General features: G+C 37.1%; 1 pseudogene; it reads left to right on the top strand.

The window, feature by feature from the left end:
* Positions 1-980: 980 nt before the first annotated feature.
* Positions 981-10,500, top strand: LOC145096153 (SEC1 family transport protein SLY1 pseudogene; annotated as a pseudogene).
* The last annotated feature ends 1,242 nt before the right edge of the window (positions 10,501-11,742 follow it).

Raw genomic sequence — 11,742 nt, 5'->3', positions numbered from 1 at the left:
TGGCATATAAAATATCTGTTGAATGGGTGTCTATTCTCAGCCACCGCTCCATTGTATGTTGGAGAGTCGTTAGTTGAACGGATTTGATAGGACATAACCTCTTAAAAGTATGATATTATAAAGTAGCTAAACCTTTTATAAACCCTACTCTTGTTACTTTAGGAAAAAATGTGAAATTGTATGCTAATCCATGAAAACGCACATTGTTTCCTTATGAGTCATTAAAGAAGCGTGTGTGGTTAACCGACACACTAATTTGGGATTATAAAGATGAAATAGTGAAACAACTCATGTTTTAGATTGTTGATGGATCATGTGTGGTTAACTGACACATGAATGCAAGATCATAAATCGATTGAGGGTGTTTAAGCGGCTTTGCATGATAATTCACATCTTAATTGTGATCATCAGCATCCCAGTCACAATTGGTAAGAGGATAATCGAGATTAAACATGTCATTGATAAGATTTAGTGAATCTTAAAAGATCTACGAGTTTCATGTGATTGTAATTGGTGAGATGACTTTACCTACCTAAAATACATTCGAATTTGGTTATGGCATCCTTCTTCAAAGGTCGAATCGAAAATATGGATCCTAGACTTAATTTAATTATGGGTTAATAGTTAAGGATTAAAATCAACTAACTTGAATTCTCTCTTCTCCCAAATAATAGATATCAACTCAAGATAATAATGGTGTTCCTCGTTCTTATTGAAATGGTTTTCCTCAATCATCTAAAGATGATCTTCCACTTTCAAGCCAAGGTGAAAATGTATCCCCTTCCTTGGGAAATGGTGGAACTAGACATCGTATCTCTTTAACTCTTTTCACCTCCTCCTCCTCCTCCTGTGACTCTACCAACATCACGAGTTGAAAGATATAAAACAACTCAATCCCTTTTGGCATGTAAACATTAAGATGGAAATTATATGGTCCACACGTTTTGAAAATGAAGTCATACATTAACAAATTGGATAGGATGGGTGTCGTATATGCAAGGGAGAAAGCCATTGATTTGGTTCTTATCTCTCTTCCTAAGTCTTATGGTCAGTTCGTTACGAACTTTCATATGACGAACCTAGATGTGACCCTAATAGATCTGACCCAAATGTTGTTAGGTATTGAGGTAGAAATCCTTAATAACAAATATGAGAAATCTCAATGTGACCCTAATAGATCTTATTTCCTTGCAATGGCATTAATGAAATTGTTTGTAACATCACAAAATACGAACGTAAAAATTTCATTTAAAAAAATCAAAACACCCATTTATCCTTTAAAAAATCCTTAAAGATATTTTATAAAAAAAACAGTTATCGGAGTATAGTCCCAAAATCTCAAGGTTGCGGAAAATATAGGCGTATGCACTGTGATAAAGTCGGTCCCTTCCCTTTCAAACTTGAAGTAACTGAAAGCATAAAAAATAACTGTAAGCATAAAGCATATTAAGTTCCCCAAATACCACATACCATACATAACATACGAGTCATACATATCCAATATTCAATAGGAGGTGCTATGTGCCAACCATAGTCTTGCCATTATGCCACGAGTCGTAACATGGTCTTTCATTGCCAAGTCGGGGACCAAAACTCTAGGTCTTACAGACAAGTGCTAGGAGCCACCTCTTAGTCTTCCATGTAAGCATCACAAAGCCAACTAGTATACCATCTACAACTACTTATCTACTTAACTACCAGAGTCCAAAGTCTGGTGTTGCATACAAATTTGACAGGATCCACCTCCTGGTCTTTCATACAAGCGCCAAGGCCATCCCTGGTCTTCCTATAATATGTAAACCCAATAGGCCAACATTGGTGCCTCGACCCATAGTATAGTGAGAAAACTCACCTCGCACTGTTGAATCACACTGATAATCCCTTGTTGATGGTCTAACAATTTTGCATGCTATCAATATCAAATAACACCCAATTAACACTTGGAGTCGAATCTATGTCATTCAACACATTCTTAGGGTAAAAAGACCATTTTAGCCTAATTTTCCAAATTGGGCCCAAATCCCTACATGGTCCAGATCCTAACGCCCATCAATTATTCATAGTCCAAAAACCTGCATTCAATTTGCCCAATAATGCCCTTAAGCGATTATGCCCAGAAGATGGCCCAAACCTAAAGCCCAAACATGCGAGCCACAAAAAAGCGAGTGCGCGGGGTGTACTCAGCAAGTACGTGCGGCGTACTCACTTAGAGGTTTGTCCAAAAGGTGTTGATTTTGGACCCAAAACCTTTTCACCAACCAAGGAAACCTCAAACATCTCTACTTCATTCCTAAAGGCCAAAATGGTCACCAAAGTCTTCTTCATAGCTCAAGAACACCACCAAGAAGCTAAGGAGTGTCAATTTATGGTTTTAGGAGGTTTGGGGGCTAGTAAATAGGCCATCTCTAAAGACTAAAGACGCTTTAATAAGGTAAACATACTCAAAATTTAGGGTTTTAGCACCTTCGTATGCCCAACATACTCCTCGTACGCCTAGTGTACGAGGCTGAGGCTTCACGATCCTTGCTTTTGGGTACGCTAAGCATACACCAATGTACGCCTAGCATACTGCCCTTCGTACTAGTACGCCTTGCGTACTCCTATGTACCCCCCATATACTAGGGTTTCCTCTTAAACCCTTAAACACTCCGAAGGCCATAACTTCTTCATTATGAGAAGGTAAAGAGAAGCTCTATACTTTTACCAAATCGTACTTGCCATAAAATTTCCTGAACAAAAATCTAATTTCCACAATAGCCCGTATTGCCATTTTACAAAAATACCCCTTGGATCCAAAACCAAATCCGAACACCCGGATCATCTACATTACATCACCGGCACATAAATAGGTAACGATTCGGGACAGGGCGTTACAAGTCTCCCCACTTAAATTAGATTTCGTCCTCTAAATCATTACTTATCATTCTAGCACACTATATAGCTTGAACAACACAATCACAACCCTTACGTACCACATCCTTCCCAAAGGCATCCAAACCCAACCCTAGGGGAAATCTCTAAAACCGATGAAGAACAAATGCTTAATCCCATGGATAAAACCACTTCTACCTTTCCTGTAACTTGAAATCTCAAATTGGTCTCACTCCCTGACAGACCGGCCAAACTGAATCACTACCATTCCAAATCCTAATTGAATTCCAGACCAAACTAAACACTTCTAACCATCGATTATCTTGACGCTTCCATTGGGAACAAAACTAATGACCATATACTGTTGCAGAACACTTATACTTGACAGAAGGATTAGATAATCCGTCGAGGAGAAGATTCGTCCCTGAAACAGTTAGACTTAGACCAGAGTTGTGAAACAGGCTCAAATCAAATACTTCGAGATTATTTAATCCAAACTTCAAGTGACATAGCATATTCCTCGAATAACAAGCAACTCCACACATGAATCCCAAATCACTAATACCACCCAACTCATCTTGTTGCCCCCAAGCTGCTTTCCAAAAGCAGCTGAGACCTCCTCGATCCCAACTAACCTGCCAACTCGCAGATTCACCGGATTCCCTATTGGTTGCTAGTCAAAAGACACACACAGTCGCCCCATGCGACTTCCGAAAGAAAGCCTCATCTGGCAATAATTACTCAAGCTATCGGGCCACCTATGGCCCCAACCGATCATATCATGCTGATAAACATGAAGCGACCAAATCCAATGCTATAATTGAATACTACATGACAAACTGTACTCTTATATCACACCCGGCCTCCAACGACCTACCACTTTCCTAATTACATGATTGTTGTGGGCTTCATATAATTTTTCAAACCGACCAAATCTTGTCTAATCCATCCAAAAAAATCCACAGCCAATCCTCGATTTCCCACACCATTATCGCTGCACAAGGACCGGTGAATACTACGTGCCACCCCACAATCTTACAACACTCCTACAATATTTGCCAACCTAGTGTATGCTATGCCCCACCCTGTAATCTTAGAACACTGCTATGCTATCTGGCAACCCAGTGAATGCTATGGGCCACCCAAGTCTTACAACAATCTTATTTTTCCATAGTCACTAACCACGGTCTTATCACTCATCTATCAATCCATCTATACTAATCCTGAGTTAAACAAGCCCCAAACTATGTGCCCAAACTGGGGCTTGTTTCATGCTTGAAACTCCAACCCATGCCCATCAAAAGCTTCTTATCCATCACCAACAAGGCGCGAACCAACAGCTGGAAGTTTCCTCAACTCCTAACTCACACAATCATCAATCCAGACGACTACCTGTGTCGTATTCTCTCCAAACGGGAATGTCAAACTCAACCTAGTTTCACAATTGACCTCGCTCCCGGAAAGTTTAACGATTCTTCCACACTTCGATTCAACGAAGTTCTCCAGACCACAAAGTCTGATGGATTCCTAATCCATCTTTCCTCCTTATGGTCGAACCGCTGACAACTTGCGCTTACCAAAACTAGTGCTCCTTCACTAGCCCATCCCAATTTTTGCACAACTCTCGAAATCCATATAAACACTCCCCAAAATCTCAGTAATAGCTCAATTCCCCTAGCACTACCGGTAGCCAACCAAGCTCACAATACCCCTGAACTGAACCCAACAAAGAACCAGAACAACAACCGAACACACAGAATCCCACGCAACAAGATATAACCCCTTACTAACCCACTAATGATTCATGGCATGGAAAATGGAATATAACACTTCTTGATGATACTACCCAAGCAATTAACAGAGAATTAAACCAAGGATAACGCTTACCCCAAACCTATACAAAATCTCAAGCAATATAAATACTTATAATAACAAGAGATAAGGAAAAAAGGCAACATGCCTTCAATATCACCTGCTGGAGTCCTGTCTGACACTGCAATGCTCGACTCCTCTCTATTGGGGCTCCTACCCCACCCCTTCGACCATCATTGATCCTCCAAGTAACCGGAGCAGGTGCACTCGCTGCTCCTACCCACATCATCAGATAGTCGGCCTTCTTGTGGCCCACTAGGTTGCAATGAAGATGTAACATGCTTTCCTGGATCGGTCCAGTGGCCTATAGACTCTGGGATCGCGTGATGTTAAAGTTCTCACCCTGAAAAGGAATGATATGCTTTGGGAAGTATGGAAAGTTGAATCGGAGGTACATTGGACCATTCGAGATCCTCACCAGGATCGTTCTAGTAGCCTATAGACTTCGGTTACCTTAATAACTCAGCAACAAAATTCTACTTTCCATGTGTCCAATTAGAAGAAATGCCCATCTGAAAAAGCTCTCGTCATCCCTTTTGATGAGATTGAAGTAAACTAGAATCTCCACTTCGTTGAGGAACCCGTAGAAATAATGGATAGGGAGGTGAAACGGACGAAGCAGAGCCACATACCTATAGAGAAGGTCCATTGGAACGCCAAACAAGGACCTAGATTTACGTGGGAACACGAAGATCAAGTAAAACATAAGTACCCATGGCTTTTCCTCTAGTTGCAAGAGCTCATCCAAGATGAAAATTTTGGGAGGAAATTCTCTCTAACGGGGTGGTGATGTGACAACTAGGAAATTTTGGGTCAAACAAGGTCTGTGAGGTCTTATATAGAAGTGTACCCACAATGTATAGCTATGTAACATTAATTCAATAAGGCTTGAAAGCCAAAGGGACATCATTTGTGAGATTAAATATAAAGATATGAGTATATGTAAACTTTGAAAGTCATGACGTAGTTAACCCTTAAAAGCTAAGTTGTTGGAACATAAAATCATCGAATTAAAACATTTTTTATGATTTATGGCCTAGTACCCCACCAAGGAAGGGATTTCGTCTTGCCTAGGCCGAAATAACCTCTTAATAGGCACTACAAAACCGTGAAAACTACCTAGAACACTACTAAGACCGAAAACACACTAGATCCAAAGCAATAGAACCAAAATCACTTTAATAGGCCACACTTTGGCCGAAATCAGCCTTAATGGGTCATGGTTTTGGCCGAAATCATGGATATCATCCCTTATCAATGTGATTTCGGTTTAGGAAATAAAAAGATAAGGGTGGTTGACTTTAAGAAGTGATGTATTCACCCATTTCCCATGCAAAATGTTAACCACGAGTATCCCACACAATTAACCACTAAATATCCATGAATTAACTCATAAATAACCAAGATAATATACTCCATATAATCCAGTAAACATCATAATACTCTTCCATCCCTTTTATTCACTGCAGTAAACACATCCAAGAACCCTACTTTCGTTTCCTTTAGCTATCATTCCAAAACTCTCTAAAAAAGAAAGCCAAGATCTTCCAAAGTTCAACCTATATCCAAGCTTGGTCCCTAGATTTTGTAACTATTTTCGAGATTTCCTAATGATTCTATACATTTTTATGTTGATTTCACCCTATTTACACACATTAAAATGTGTTAATACCTTTAGGATAACATTTTTCCCAAGGAAGTTCATCATCCTCCTACAAGAGCGGTTTAAAGATTTTCACACCATCTCCTCACTCAATCCACCAAAACGACTCAAGCTGAGTTCATACTGCCATTGCTCAAGCTTTTTCATGTTTTAAGGGGGGGAGGGGAGTACAAGTAAAACTTTGTTATCACACAAATAGTTACATGTTTGCATATTGATGTTCAAAATAAGATATTATTTGTATAAGGTATAACTACCCCTACTTTTATACAATATTTGTGATATATTAGTTTTGGTATGCAAAGTTAACAAAAACATAACTCATTATATGCTACAAATATCATAAGGAAAAGCATGATTTGGAAAAATACAAGGTTTGGACAACATTTACCAAAAGATAGCTTTTCTAGCAAAAATGGTTACAATATAGTTATATACTATTTTTGTGGGTTACAACCCAAAGACATTATATTTTGACTAAATATTTTAACACTAGGCAAGACTAGAACTTTATATTTATATAAAAGATTATATAAATAGTCTCAACATACCTATAAGACAAACTATAATTGGTATAGTTTTGGAGTCATAAAACCACAATTTCATTTCAGAAGAACCATAAAAATATCCAAAGGTATAATTATTTCATTTTACAAGAAAAAGGAGTCATAGTTTATGTAAATCAATTGATGCTCTTGTGAGACATTCTCTTCACCGTACCTACCAAGCGTACACCTTAAGTCCTGCATTATAACCAGAGTCTCCTAGAGGGAGATTAAGATACTTGTGTATAGAGTTGTATGGGATTAACAACCCGACACCAAAGATGTTCGCTATAATTAGACTGGCAAGACTAGGGTGACAAATGTCTACCTATTCTGACGCCTGAAGAATGTTGTTCAGACATATCAGTCATATTAAGCATGGTTATAATAACTCACATAGGGATTAACAAAACATTTGATTTATGGAATAACTTTCACTTCATCAGTTTTATAAAAAGATAAAGCTATGTACTATTCATCAGTACAACATCACTTACATTTCTGGTGTTATGGTTTTAAGACTACAGTTAATATGTAAGAAGATATTGGATTTTCTGGAAACAAAAATTATCATTTTACAAGGAAAATATACAAAGGAAATACTTACATTTTTAGTCTTGGTCATAAGTCTTACTGCTTGTTTTTAAAGAAAATCTCGAATTTTCTGGAAGTATACAAAACCATTTTACGCGAAACTGATACAAACCCTTTTCATACAAAATGATTATGAACTCAGCAACATAATTGTTGACACATTTCAAAATCAATTGTATTCTCAGGAAACCAGTAAGCAGGTATTCAAACCATTTTGATGGCAGGCGTTGTTGTATCATGAACTTTACTTTTCAGTTACTTGTATTTGACTTTTAAACAAACAACGTTTGTAAAAAATGTAAACATGTAATCTCAATGTATGATGTTTTGGGTTGTTATGATTAATTTATATCCAATTGTTATGATATTGTACTATGACTTCATCCGCCCTCGAACGATTCTGCCGTTTCGACTCAGGGGTATGACAGATTGGTATCAAAGCAGTTTTTATAGTGAACTAGTCTATCAGACCATACAAAGATATACAACTATAAATACAATGAGGCTAAAAATCTCTGACTATAATTATACTTTTAAAAATATAATAATCTTTTAAGTAAAGTATAAGTACATACTATTGTATTAGGTGTCTAAGCCCATAACTATAATTGGTATGTACTTGACCCAATAGTAGCATGGTCCATTTGGGTTGAATTCACCGAACCAATTTGATAGGAAGAATATTTGAAAAAGAGGTTATTTGTGATTTATTAATATATTATAAGAATAATATATTAACAGACAAATCATATTATTTAATTGGTATTGACCAAGAAGTAATTTGGAATTAATTTAGTGATCAAAAGAGACTAATTAAATTAACAGGGGCTGATTATGTAAATCACTGATACATATAGTTTGGGCTAATGATCCATGATTGATTAGTAATAGACTAAGCTTATGTGACAGTCCATTAAGTGATTAGTCCAATTTAATTATTGTATCAAAAGGCAAAGTGAATGAGTTAGGGTTTACAAGTGACCCTTGGAATTCTACACTATATATGTAACCCCTAAGCCCTAAAATCGACACACAAGTATTCTAAGAATAGTATAGACGATTTTGGGTGCCTCCTAAACCTCTCTCATAATCATCCATTTGTTCTTGGTGTTTTATGAAACATTTGTGGCATCACATTTGAGGTGCTAAGCTCTTGTAAGGGAGAGTTCTACAAGCTACAACAGATAGGTAATCATCTAACTAGGTTTTATGTTTCAATTATCAAAGTTGTATGCTAGTTAGGCTTCATGCTTTGGAGAAATGAAATTGCATGTATAATTACAGAAAAATTAGATCCAAAGTATTAGGGTTGTATGTGCACCATAGGGATGTTATAGTGCTCAAAACCCATTAGTGGTATCAGAGACTAGGGTGTTTTCTATTATATTGATGCAATTTTTTGATTTTCATAGCTGAAAAATATCATTTCTGGCCACTGACTGCTGGACTCGTCGAGTTCAACAGGGTTGTCGACGAGTTGGATCGTATTGATGAACTCATCGAGTCCATGCTATGAACTCAATGAGTAGGATTCCCTATTTGCAGTTTTTCGAGTTTTTTTGCTAGAATTGGATTAGGATCATTACCGCAAACTGTTTTATATCATAAAATTCGTTTTTTTATATGGTTATGATTATCCTCCTCCAATTAAAAGAAAGTTATCAAATTGTAAGATAATAAGTTGATTATATGTATTATTTGATTTGAATTGCCTTGCTATGTGAGTTGAATTAGGTCAAATTAGTAAGATATAAAATATGTGATTATTTTACTTGTTTAAAATTTGATCCAAAATGGATTTAGAGAGTTACAAAACTTGCCATCAAGTCTCATTACAAGAAAAAGATCCTTTTACAATGCGCAAACGACGACACTCATTGATTTATATTATGCAAAAGAGAGTGACATTAAAAAGGTGTCATCTCTTCAAAATATTTAAGGATTTATGTCACGCATTATTGTGTGCCCTTACATTAGTGTCTCTAGAAAAGAAATTAAAACACGGAGGGCGCTTAATTTTAAATGGGCGTCCTCTACACCTGTTGCTTTATAATTTTAATGAAAGGCGCGCTTAGTAGAGGGGGAAACAAAACCCCAAAACTTAAAAACCCGTCTTCCACCTTCTTTCTATCTTTCATCTTCGCAGTCGACTCTCTCCTTCCTTCTCTCTTCTCTCTGATCCGCTACTCTGCCACTCTAGAAAACCCCGTCCTCAAAAAGTCTAGCAAACTAGGGTTTTTTTCAACCCTCAAAGAGCGGTCTCCGGATTCATACGCGAAAAATAAATACGAAATGATGGTGAGTGGCAGAATCGACCAGAAGGGAACTTTTATTTGTTCTTAAAGGGAAAGGTAGTAAAACGGATAAGCTTCGGTTTGCTATCATTTTCCTTATTTCAACAGAAACCATCCCTCATATAGAAATCGAAATGTTCTAATCCGCTTTGAGAGAAAATCGTTAAATGTTTCGTTAGCATCTGCAAATGCTGCTAGCAGAAGCAACATTGTGGATTAGGCTCAGAAGCTTTATTGGCAGTCTCTCAGTGTTGTGACTGCAGTTGTTAATAATTTGTTATCGGGTGATCATCAGTTGGTAATGGCGACAACGGTTGAAGCTTTGATGGAAGGAAAACCGAATAATCTGGAGATTGAGTCTTACTTGGTGTTGGACCCACATGCACCAAAATCGAGTTCTGGTCAAATGAAAGGGCCTTTTACATAAGCGATTGTGTTCACGATTGGTGGTGGGAATTATGTTGAGTATGGAAGCTTTCAGGAGCTTGCACAGAGGCAGCAGCAACCACCTTCTTCTGCTAAACATATCATATACAGGACAACTGAGATTCTTACTGGTGTTGAGTTTATTGATCAACTTGTTGTCTTGGGACAAAAGATGGGTTTGGGTAGCAGGAGCACCACTCCTTCTGCTTCTGCTCCTACTCCTGCTCCTGCCTAATTTTGTGTGTACATTTATGCTATTATGTATTTGTTTGGTTTGGTTTTATTTAGTTGCAGCTAACTTTGGTTATCTCATTGTGGATTTTTCCCATTTCACAAAAAAAAAATGATAACAAGAAATGAATCACACCTAAAAATAAATTAACAATATGATATTTTCATTATTGTTAGGTTTTGTGATTCTTCTATTTGGATTACCAGTTCATACCTGAAGTGTGGATATGCGATTCATGTGTTTGTACATACATACTGATGTTTAGGAGTTGTATTAGGTTGCTTATCAGGTGATCAATGTAGTCACTTTAAATTCTAGTTAATGATATTAGTTTTTTAATATCGTACACAAATCCATTTCTCTTCTTGTTAGTTAATGATAATGCCCCCCCCCCCCCCCGGTAGAGGAAGACCCTCTCTTGAGGCCTTAACTTATGTTAGAAACATAACAAAAGCCATAGGTCCCACCAAAATTTACAAAAAAAACCTGCTTTTCTTTTTGTCTTACGTTCCTGAGCTGTTTTAGCATCAAGAGATAATATTAAATGAGAATTCAATTGATTTTCGTACCACACAACTTGGAGATAAGCTAGGTATGGACTATGAACTTTAATTGGTTTTTTTTTCTATTTTTAAAGGGTTGTAATTTGATTCTATTGTTTAGTTCTCATATTGTGTTAAGCTTTCTCCTTCGGCCGAAAACCCTGTTGATTTTGTTCATAAGCATCGCATGGCTCTTGAGAGTGAGCATGTCTCTGCGCATTTACATGAATGGATAGATCTCATATTCGGGTGAGCCCCAATTCATTCATATTCTAATATCGGTGGTTTTTTTTATGCTTTCGACTTTGTAAAAGGTTGAAATAAATCAATTTGGATGATAGTCTTGTATGCCATTTACATTCATTCTCCATTTGTGGGTTCCATCAAATTTCTGATATATGGAACCCATAATCACAACTTTATTTCTCCATACACCATATAAAACATGCAAATAGTGTTAAAGTGTGTTTGGATGTGCGTTTTGTAAGAAATCATTGCAACACAAAGGATCATAGTCAAATACTCAAATAATCAGTTGATTAAAGATGGAAATATGTCATTTTTATGAGCAACTTAACATTTGGTTTTAATGGGCAACTTGGCATTTAGAGTTGCAAATCTGATTATTTTTACCTCAATAATCAGAATTTTTCCGGAAGCTAATCACAAGTGGGTTTGGGGGGGCAAACAAAAGGTCATATGT

The sequence above is a fragment of the Lactuca serriola genome, chromosome 3 (assembly GCF_051521515.1).
Source record: "Lactuca serriola cultivar US96UC23 chromosome 3, Lser_US96UC23_V15, whole genome shotgun sequence".
In the NCBI taxonomy this organism is placed as follows: Eukaryota; Viridiplantae; Streptophyta; class Magnoliopsida; order Asterales; family Asteraceae; genus Lactuca; species Lactuca serriola.
Note: the sequence above shows the minus strand (reverse complement) of the source record. Positions and strands in the feature narration are given on the sequence as shown.